An 11,039-nucleotide genomic window follows, 5' to 3' on the forward strand; every position below is an offset into this window, starting at 1 on the left:
AGCATGTCACCCCCCTAGCTTCCCCATGTGCAGTACAACACCCCCATAGCCTCTCCATGTGCAGCATGTAACCTCCATAGCCTCCTCATGTGCAGCATATCACCCCCATAACCTCCCCATGTGCAGCATGTCACCCCCATAGCCTTCCCATGTGCAGCATGACACCCCCATAGCCTTCCCATGTGCAGCATGACACCCCCATAGCCTTCCTATGTGCAGCATCACACCCCCATAGCCTCCCCATGTGCAGCATGACGCCCCCATAGCCTCCCCATGTGCAGCATGACACCCACATAGCCTTCCCATGTGCAGCATGTCACCCCCATAGCCTCCCCATGTGCAGCATGACACCCCCATAGCCTCCCCATGTGCAGCATGACACCCCCATAGCCTCCCCATGTGCTGCATGATGCCCCCATAGCCTCCCCATGTGCAGCATGTCACCCCCATAGCCTCCCCATGTGCAGCATGTCACCCCCATAGCCTCCCCATGTGCAGCATGTCACCCCCATAGCCTCCCCATGTGCAGCATGTCACCCCCATAGCCTTCCCATGTGCAGCATGACACCCCCATAGCCTCCCCATGTGCAGCATGTCACCCCATAGCCTCCCCATGTGCAGCATGTCCCCCCATAGCCTTCCCACGTGCAGCATGACACCCCCATAGCCTTCCCATGTGCAGCATGTCACCCCCATAGCCTCCCCGTGTGCAGCATGACACCCCCATAGCCTCCCCATGTGCAGCATGACACCCCCATAGCCTCCCCATGTGCTGCATGATGCCCCCATAGCCTCCCCATGTGCAGCATGTCACCCCCATAGCCTCCCCATGTGCAGCATGTCACCCCCATAGCCTCCCCATGTGCAGCATGTCACCCCCATAGCCTCCCCATGTGCAGCATGTCACCCCCATAGCCTGCTCATGTGCAGCATGTCACCCCCATAGCCTCCCCATGTGCAGCATGTCACCCCCATAGCCTCCCCATGTGCAGCATGTCACCCCCATAGCCTCTCCATGTGCAGCATGACACCCCCATAGCCTCCCCATGTGCAGCATGTCACCCCCATAGCCTCCCCATGTGCAGCATGTCACCCCCATAGCCTGCCCATGTGCAGCATGTCACCCCCATAGCCTCCCCATGTGCAGCATGACACCCCCATAGCCTCCCCATGTGCAGCATGTCACCCCCATAGCCTCCCCATGTGCAGCATGTCACCCCCATAGCCTGCCCATGTGCAGCATGTCACCCCCATAGCCTCCCCATGTGCAGCATGTCACCCCCATAGCCTCCCCATGTGCAGCATGTCACCCCCATAGCCTCCCCATGTGCAGCATGTCACCCCCATAGCCTCCCCATGTGCAGCATGTCACCCCCATAGCCTCCCCATGTGCAGCATGACACCCCCATAGCCTCCCCATGTGCAGCATGACACCCCCATAGCCTCTCCATGTGCAGCATGACACCCCCATAGCCTCCCCATGTGCAGCATGTCACCCCCATAGCCTCCCCATGTGCAGCATGTCACCCCCATAGCCTCCCCATGTGCAGCATGTCACCCCCATAGCCTCCCCATGTGCAGCATGTCACCCCCATAGCCTCCCCATGTGCAGCATGACACCCCCATAGCCTCCCCATGTGCAGCATGACACCCCCATAGCCTCTCCATGTGCAGCATGACACCCCCATAGCCTCCCCATGTGCAGCATGTCACCCCCATAGCCTCCCCATGTGCAGCATGTCACCCCCATAGCCTCCCCATGTGCAGCATGTCACCCCCATAGCCTCCCCATGTGCAGCATGTCACCCCCATAGCCTGCCCATGTGCAGCATGTCACCCCCATAGCCTCCCCATGTGCAGCATGACACCCCCATAGCCTCCCCATGTGCAGCATGACGCCCCCATAGCCTTCCCATGCCCACCCAAACATCCCATACACATGAAAATAAAAGAACCCCACATACTCACCTTGGTCCCATTCCCCGATGCTCTTCTTCTGTTCTCCGGTGCGTTGACTCCGCAGTACACAGCTGACGCGATGGGATGATGTAATCCCATCAGCTATTTCACACGCTGATCTGTGGAGGAAGTAGCCGGAGTGGCCAAGCCAATCACCTGATTTACACCCTATAGAGCACCCTTGGGGTGACTTAGGGTGATGAGTTGGGGCCCAGATCCAGAGCTATATAGATTGTTTGCAGATTTGCAAATGGAATGGAGCAAGATCCCTCAGGATGTCTGGAACACCCTAGTGGTGTCAATGCCCCGTCGGTGCGGTGCAGTAATTAACCCCTTTTTGACATCTGATGTTTTATCCCGTCGAGGTGGGGTGGGCCCATATGACCACCGACGGGATAGTACGTTATAGGCGATCGGCTGCGCTCACGGGGGGAGCGCGGCCGATCGCTGCCGGGTGTCAGCTGACATCCGGCACTATGTGCCAGGAGTTGTCACAGATTGCCCCCGGCACATTAACCCCCGACACACTGCGATCAAACATGATCGCAGTGTTCCGGCGGTATAGGGAAGCATCGCGTAGGGAGGGGGCTCCCTGCGTGCTTCCCTGAGACCCCCAGAGCAACGCGATGTGATCGCGTTGCTCCGGGGGTCTCCTACCTCCTTCCTCCCTGCAGCAGGCACGGATCCAAAATGGCCACGGCATCCGGGTCCTGCCGGAAGGTGGCTTCACAGCGCCTGCTCAGAGCAGGCGGCGGGAAGCCTCCAGTAGAGCACGTCAGATCGCTGATCTGACACAGTGCACAGCAAAGTGTCAGATCAGCGATCTTACAATATAACATGATGCCCCCCCCCCCTGGGGCAATGTTATAGTGTAAAAAAAAAATATTCACATGTGTAAAAAAAAATAAAAAAAAATTCCTAAAAAAAAAAATATATATATATTGTTCCTATAAATACATTTCTTTATCTAAATTAAAAAAAAACAATAAAAGTACACATATTTAGTAGCAACGCGTCCGGAACGACCCGACCTATAAAACTGTCCCACTAGTTAACCCCTTCAGTGAACACCGTAAAAAAAAAAATGATGCAAAAAACAACGCTTTATAATCATACCGCCAAACAAAAAGTGGAATAACACGCGATCAAAAAATAAACATAAATAACCATGGTACCGCTGAAAATGTCATCTTGTCCCGCCAAAAACGAGCCGTCATACAGCTTCCTTAGCAAAATAATAAAAAAGTTATAGTCTTCAGAATAAAGCGATGCAAAAATAATTATTTTTTCTATAAAATAGTTTTTATCGTATAAAAGCGCCAAAACATAAAAAGATGATATAAATGAGGTATCGCTGTAATCGTACTGACCCAAAGAATAAAACTGCTTTATCCATTTTACCAAACGCGGAACGGTATAAACGCCTCCCCCAAAAGAGATTCATGAATAGCTGTTTTTTGGTCATTCTGCCTCACAAAAATTGGAATAAAAAGCGATCAAAAAAGGTCACGTGCCCGAAAATGGTTCCAATAAAAACGTCAACTCGTTCCGCAAAAAACAAGACCTCATATGACTCTGTGGACCAAAATATGGAAAAATTATAGCTCTCAAAATGTGGTAATGCAAAAAATATTTTTTGCAATAAAAAGCGTCTTTCAGTGTGTGACGGCTGCCAATCATAAATATCCGCTAATAAACCACTATAAAAGTAAATCAAACCCCCCTTCATCACCCCCTTAGTTAGGGAAAAATTTAAAAATGTATTTATTTCCATTTTCCGGTTAGGGTTAGGGCTAGGGTTAGGGTTAGGGTTAGGGCTAGGGTTAGGGTTAGGGCTAGGGTTAGGACTAGGGTTAGGGTTAGGGCTAGGGTTAGGGCTAGGGCTAGGGTTAGGGCTAGGGTTGGGGCTAGGGTTAAGGCTACAGTTAGGGCTGGAGCTAAAGTTAGCGTTAGGGTTGGGGCTAAAGTTAGGGTTAGGGTTTGGATTACATTTACGGTTGGGAATAGGGTTGGGATTAGGGTTAGGTGTGTGTCAGGGTTAGAGGTGTGGTTAGGGTTACCATTGGGATTAGGGTTAGGGATGTGTCTGGATTAGGGTTTCAGTTATAATTGGGGGGTTTCCACTGTTTAGGCACATCAGGGGCTCTCCAAACGCGACATGGCGTCCGATCTCAATTCCAGCCAATTCTGCGTTGAAAAAGTAAAACAGTGCTCCTTCCCTTCCGAGTTCTGGCATGCGCTCAAACGGTGGTTCCCCCCACATATGGGGTATCAGCATACTCAGGACACATTGGACAACAACTTTTGGGGTCCAATTTCTCCTGTTACTCTAGAGAAAATACAAAACTGGGGGCTCACAACACATCTAGATAAGTTCCTTGGGGGGTCTAGTTTCCAATATGGGGTCACTTGTGGGGGGGTTTCTACTGTTTAGGTACATTAGGGGCTCTGCAAACGCAATGTGACGCCTGCAGACTAATCCATCTAAGTGTGCATTCCAAATGACCCTCCATCCCTTCCAAGCTCTGCCATGCGCGCAAATGGTGGTTCCCCCCCACATATGGGGTATCAGCGTACTCAGGACAAATTGGACAACAACTTTTGGGATCCAATTTCTCCTGTTACCCTTGGAAAAATACAAAACTGGGTGCTAAAAAATAATTTTTGTGGAAAAAAAATATTTTTTATTTTCACGGCTCTATGTTATAAACTGTAGTGAAACACTTGGGGGTTCAAAGCTCTCACAACACGTCTAGATAAGTTCCTTAGGGGGTCTACTTTCCAAAATGGTGTCACTTGTGGGGGGTTTCAATGTTTAGGCACATTAGTGGCTCTCTAAAAGCAACATGGCGTCCCATCTCAATTCCAGTCAATTTTGCATTGAAAAGTCAAATGACGCTCCTTCGCTTCCGAGCTCTGCCATGCGCCCAAACAGTAGTTTACCCCCACATATGGGGTATCGGCGTACTCAGGACAAATTTTGCAACAACTTTTATGGTCCATTTTCTCCAGTAACCCTTGGTAAAATAAAACAAATTGGAGCTGAAGTAAATGTTTTGTGAAAAAAAGTTAAATGTTCATTTTTATTTAAACATTCACAAAATTCCTGTGAAACACCTAAAAGGTTAATAAACTTCTTGAATGTGGTTTTGAGCACCTTGAGGGGTGCAGTTTTTAGAATGGTGTCACACTTGGTTATTTTCTATCATACAGACCCCTCAAAATGACTTGAAATAAGATGTGGTCCCTAAAAAAAATGGTGTTGTAAAAATGAGAAATTGCTGGTCAACTTTTAACCCTTATAACTCCATAACAAAAAAAATTTTGGTTCGAAAATTGTGCTGATGTAAAGTAGACATGTGGAAAATGTTACTTATTAAGTATTTTGTGTGACATATCTCTGTGATTTAATTGCATAAAAATTAAAAGTTGGAAAATTGCAAAATTTTCAAAACTTTTGCCAAATTTCCATTTTTTCACAAATAAATGCAGGTAATATCAAATAAATTTTACCACTATCATGAAGTACAATATGTCATGAGAAAACAATGTCAGAATCACCAGGATCCGTTGAAGCGTTCCAGAGTTATAACCTCATAAAGGGACAGTGGTCAGAATTGTAAAAATTGGCCCAGTCATTACCGTGCAAACCACCCTTGGGGGTAAAGGGGTTAAAGCAGGAGGTTATGCTACAAAATACAAATTTATGGCATTGTAACCAATAATTAGTATATGTAAAACTTTTGGCAGTCAGTTTTCTTTATTTAATTGGCCGTACCTATATTCTAAAGCATTTCGGTTGATATTAAGGTTTTGCATGACGACAACTTCATGCACTTCCAATTCATGACCAAGAAAATGGCACCATAACAACCAGAAGGAAATCAAAGTTTAAAATAACGCAAAACTTTAGGTCGCTACTGTATGTCGTGAAGGGGTTACTGCTCTGCAGGACTCATTAGCCCCCAAGATAAAGGTGGAAGCATCTCATGAGCAAAATATGGATGAAACAACCACTCGCACACCGACCATTCATGCAGGTGGCGGCTGCACACAGATAAGGCTTGTATAGGGCGCCATTCACACTAGGAAGGTTGTGAGTAGTTGATTCATCCATATTTTGCACCTGTGCGGCCTCCGCCTTTATTCTGGGGCTGCTGCATCTTGCAGTGCATTAATATTCTGTTGGTTTTTAAGCACTAGCTGCCTTTTGGGATTCAATGGATTATTATAACGTTGCCCCTGATTTTAATTTTTTAACTGCTCTTCTGGTTTGGCCCTTCTTCCCGGCCTGCTGTATTGTTGTCACCACTATCCCAAACTCCTCTTGTTCGTATTTTTAATAATCCAGGCTTTCCACCTGCTCAAGAGATTGAGAATTCACAGGATTCACACAAATAGAATTAGGTAGTAGTAGTTTATCCCAACACATTTCAAGGTTGAACAGACCTCTTCCTCAGGGAAACCACAATATAGATCTACTTCCAATTGTTTTCAGCTTCAACAAATCTGTCATGCTTTGGTCTCAATCAAAAGAAAGTTTGGTGATCTAAATGCTAAATCTATCTTTCAGCACATACAGTATCTCTTAATAACACTGGTGGACCCAGAAATGCAGTGGGTGAACACGTCATCAATTTTGTAAGTAAATCTATTTATAAAGGTGCTATCGTCATGAAATTATTACCAGATGTTGGTAAGAACTCATCAAATCCACACAGGCAAAGAAATCAAACCATGGATGTCCATAAATTATGTATTATAATGAGCAATAACGCAGGGGAAAAGTATCAAATGCATGAAGAAAGAGAAATGCAAAATGCCATGGAAAGTCCTGACACCAGCTGACATCTAGCAGAAATTAGAAAGCAATCCTGTTACTTACTGACAAATAATATCAGTTGGTTCAACTGAAGGCCTATAAAAAGGTGTCTCATTGCCAAGGTGCTACATAAGAAACATCTCACGATGGGTAAAAGCAGTGAGCTGTCTCAAGACCTTCACAGCCTTATTGTTGCATAATATATTGATGGTATTGGTTACAGAGAATTTTCTTAACTACTGAAGGTTCCATGGAGCACTGTCGGGGCCATAATCCGTAAGTGGAAGGAAGATTATTTCACCATAAATTAGCTGTCATGAATCACAGGGGGGATATTTTTGATTATCCCACTGCTCTCACCAATATGTCATGAACTTGGGGTGTTTGGTTGCCCCAGTACTTTTTTCAGGGATTTATTTATATCCCACTTCCCAGTTCCAGTTTGGAACTTGCAGCTCTCTGGTGCCCCCTTTACCCTCAGGTCAGCCAGGGAACTGCACCTAGGATAATTAGTTGCCAGAAAGACTTCCTGGTCGGGTACTGGCTATTCGGCATGCTGCCGTGAGGGTGATATAATTATTCCCAGCCGCAGCCGAGCAATACACTTATAAACCCCATTGCGCCATTGCCAGCGTTACCCAACAAGCTCAATACGATCTGCTGCCACCAACTATTCCTATGATTAATAGCGGGTCAGGAGCCAACCCAATCAGTAGCGTAATTTACTTCAGAAGACTTAGGGTACGTTTTAGAGCAAGGAAAACGAGCTAGTAAATATTATAACTTGCAGTGTTAACAAAAGTATATAAAAAGATACTGCCAAAATGAGACAATCATGTATGTGCAGAGAATTACAAAATAAAAGGGATTAAAAGAAGAAAAGAAACTTACAAGTCTCTCATATCATAGCTGACCATGCGGTGTGGGGGCGGGGTGACATCAAATTGCATTAAAGAGACTCTCTTAGCTGGCTCCCTCGGTGAGGACTAGTGCAAAATATCCCACTATCTTATACCCCCTGGTTGTGACATCACTGAGTGGGCTGCACCAAGGACTCCACTCCCCTTTTCCAAAGAGACTCAGAACTTTATTAAAACTTACAACCACTATAGCGTATGCTGGGAACCTTGTAGCATGACAACGAAAGTATTACATGTCTTCTCACAAGGTTAGCTTCCATTTAAGTCTACACATGGAGTAGCTGTGTGACCCGGTTAAGTAGTGATCCGTTTCTCCATTTCTGCTAGAATAACCCTCATACACAACAGGACACACATGGCTGGAAACAAAAAACTGGTTTTCTGCTAATTACCACATTCGTGAGGGAGGGGGGAAGAGTGGTATGGAATTACACAGACAAAGAGAGAAGGAGAGCTTTCTAGGCAGTGAGAAGAGGGAGGGGGGTCAAAAAGCCCACAGCGTGTGTCTGTACACAGACCTAATGGATGTAGCAGAGCTCAGTGTGCGTCATAATAGAGAATCAAATTCATCATATTCGTGACACTAGCCACTACAAGGTGCACCCCGCAAGATTTCAGACTAAGGAGTGAAAAGAATTATCAGAAGAGTTGTCCAAAAGCCAAGGATTACCAAGGATTAAGAAAGATCTGGAATCAGCAGATACAACTATTTAAAAGAAAACTATAGGTAATGCATTCAACCTCCATGTCCTGTATGCACGCTCATGACGAAAGACTCCATTTCTGAACAAAATGTTCAAACACGTTTAAAGTTTGCTCAACAACATTTAGTCAGATGAGACCAAGATTGAACCTTTTGGATGCCACAATACATGCCACGTTTAGAGGCCAAAAGGCACTGCATATTGCCCCGAAAACACAAAAACAGTGAAGCTTGGAGCTGGGAACATCATGGGGTGGGGATGTTTTTCAGCATACAGCACTGGCAAACTTTATGTAATTGAAGGAAGGCTGAATGGACAAATGATGTACCGCGACATTCTTAATAAAAATCTGTTGCCATCTACCATGATGCTGAAGATGAAACGAGGTTGGAAATTTTAGCAAGACAGTGATCCCAAACACACAGCCTAGGAAACTCTCAATTGAATTCAGGGAAAGAAAACAAAACTGACATGATGGCCGAGACGATCCCTGGACCTAAATGCAAGAGAAAATGTATGGAGGGAACTAAAGATCAGAGTTCATAGAAGGAGCTCACAAGATCTTCAGGATGTGGAAGAATGGGCCAAAATTACACCCAAGCAATGCCTGCGACTAGTTTCTCCATACAGGAGGCGTCTTGAAGCTGTTTGCACCAAAAAAGGATTTTGTACAAAGAAATAAATTTCAGTAACCTGTTCAATACTTTTCCTTTTGTCATTTCTCATTATCTCACATAACTTAATTTATGAACATCTATGGTTAGATTTATTTTTAGCTGTGAGAACTTGTTACCAACATCTGGTGAGAATTTCATGTCAATAGCACATTTAGAAATGTATTTACTCAGAAAATTGGCGATGTGTTCAATACTTATTTCACCCTCTGTATATCTATCCTGCATAAATCATATATTTCTCTTTGAAATGAACTGTCCTATTAGCTCCCTTGGGAGGAGGATCCTGTGTTGCATCCTCATCATATTTTGATGACCTAGCCTAAGGATGGACCATCAATATAAAAGTCTCATACAACCGCTTTAATAATAAATATAAGTTTTACTTGTAATAGCACACATGTCCACATGGAGTGTTGTGAATAAGAAGCATGTCTGTGAGAAGCATCAAGCACAAGTCCTGTGTCATCGGACACATGTACAAATCTCAAAATATTCCCCCTGTGGTTCAAAGTGTAATAGCCATTATTTCTGTATCCTACAATACCAAAACGTATACTCTAATTTGTGAATATGGCTTCACATTCTCTATTAATAAGTCTAAGTCGGCCTGAGGTCCGTGTCTGGTTTCATCAGTATATCTTACATTTGTTTCCCTGCAGGTTTGTGCACCTTACTTTTCAATGGCTCCAGTCCCTGCTCTTGGCTGTCACAGAGATCAATAAATCTGACCATCTGCTTCCCAATGTGACCTTGGGTGTCCACCTCTTTGACTCTTGTGCATCACCAGGAAGAGCTTTGGAAGGGGCTAGTTGGCTTCTCACCGGAAGCGGTCACAGGTCTACACCTAACTTCCGATGTCAAAGCAAAAGCACACCACTTGGAGGAGTGATTGGGGACTCCAGCTCTGCCAGCTCATTAGTATTGGCCAGACTTCTAGGACTCTACAGTTACCCACAGGTAAATGTTGGATACCATTTTTGACAATAGATCAAGGATTGATCGGAGCTAGCAGTCAGGTTCCTCACTCACGTGCACCCCGGCTCTAGATTGTTTAACTAAAGGGCATGTGTGGGTACAAGCCTATGAAAACGCCAGTTTAAGCAAAGGCAGGACATTTTTCCCTGCCTTTTGACTTTTACCCTATTTTGTAGCACTCAGCCTATCAATAAAAAGAAAAAAGTTCTGCATTCAGATGGTTTGTCTCAGGTAGTTGACATGTATGTCTAAGGCCAGTTTCACACATGAGTGCCTCCGGTACGTGTGGTGACAGTTTTCTCACTGACACACGTAGACCTATTCAAATGAATGGGTCTATACACATGTCAGTGTGTTTTCACGGACCGTGTGTCTGTGTGCAAAACACGCAGACATGTCCTTTTTCACCCAGACGCATGGGCCACAAAGCATGCCACACACGTGCACACAGAGAACAGTGCACACTGTCCTCCATGTGAATGGACGGCCGCCGGGGAAGTAGTGCTACTGAAAGCCGCTGTTTCCCGGCGGCTGGTGCTGAACGTGGCTTTCATCCATTCTCCCCTGCTCTGCCATGAGCAATGCGAGCAGGGGAGAATGAAAGAATGATAAACCCGACGTGGGGTCCCCCTATGTTTTTAAACCAACCCGGCAAAACTCACTATTCTCCGGCTGGTAAGGGGCCATGGATATTGCCTCCCAGCCTAAAAATAGCAGCCCGCAGCTGCCCAGAAAAGGCACATCTATTAGATGAGCTAATTCTGGATCTTTACCCAGTTCTTCCCACTTGCCCTGTAGCGGTGGCAAGTGGGGTAATGGGGGTTAATGTCACCTTGCTATTGTAAGGTGACATTAAGCCCGGCTTAGTAATGGAGAGGTGTCAATAAGACAAATAATAAGACGCCCTCGATCTCCTGTAAAAAAATAAAAATAATAAACCTACAATATACCCATACCTGTCTGGCATTCAGTCCCACACTGT

The sequence above is a fragment of the Ranitomeya imitator genome, chromosome 4 (assembly GCF_032444005.1).
Source record: "Ranitomeya imitator isolate aRanImi1 chromosome 4, aRanImi1.pri, whole genome shotgun sequence".
Taxonomy (NCBI): domain Eukaryota; kingdom Metazoa; phylum Chordata; class Amphibia; order Anura; family Dendrobatidae; genus Ranitomeya; species Ranitomeya imitator.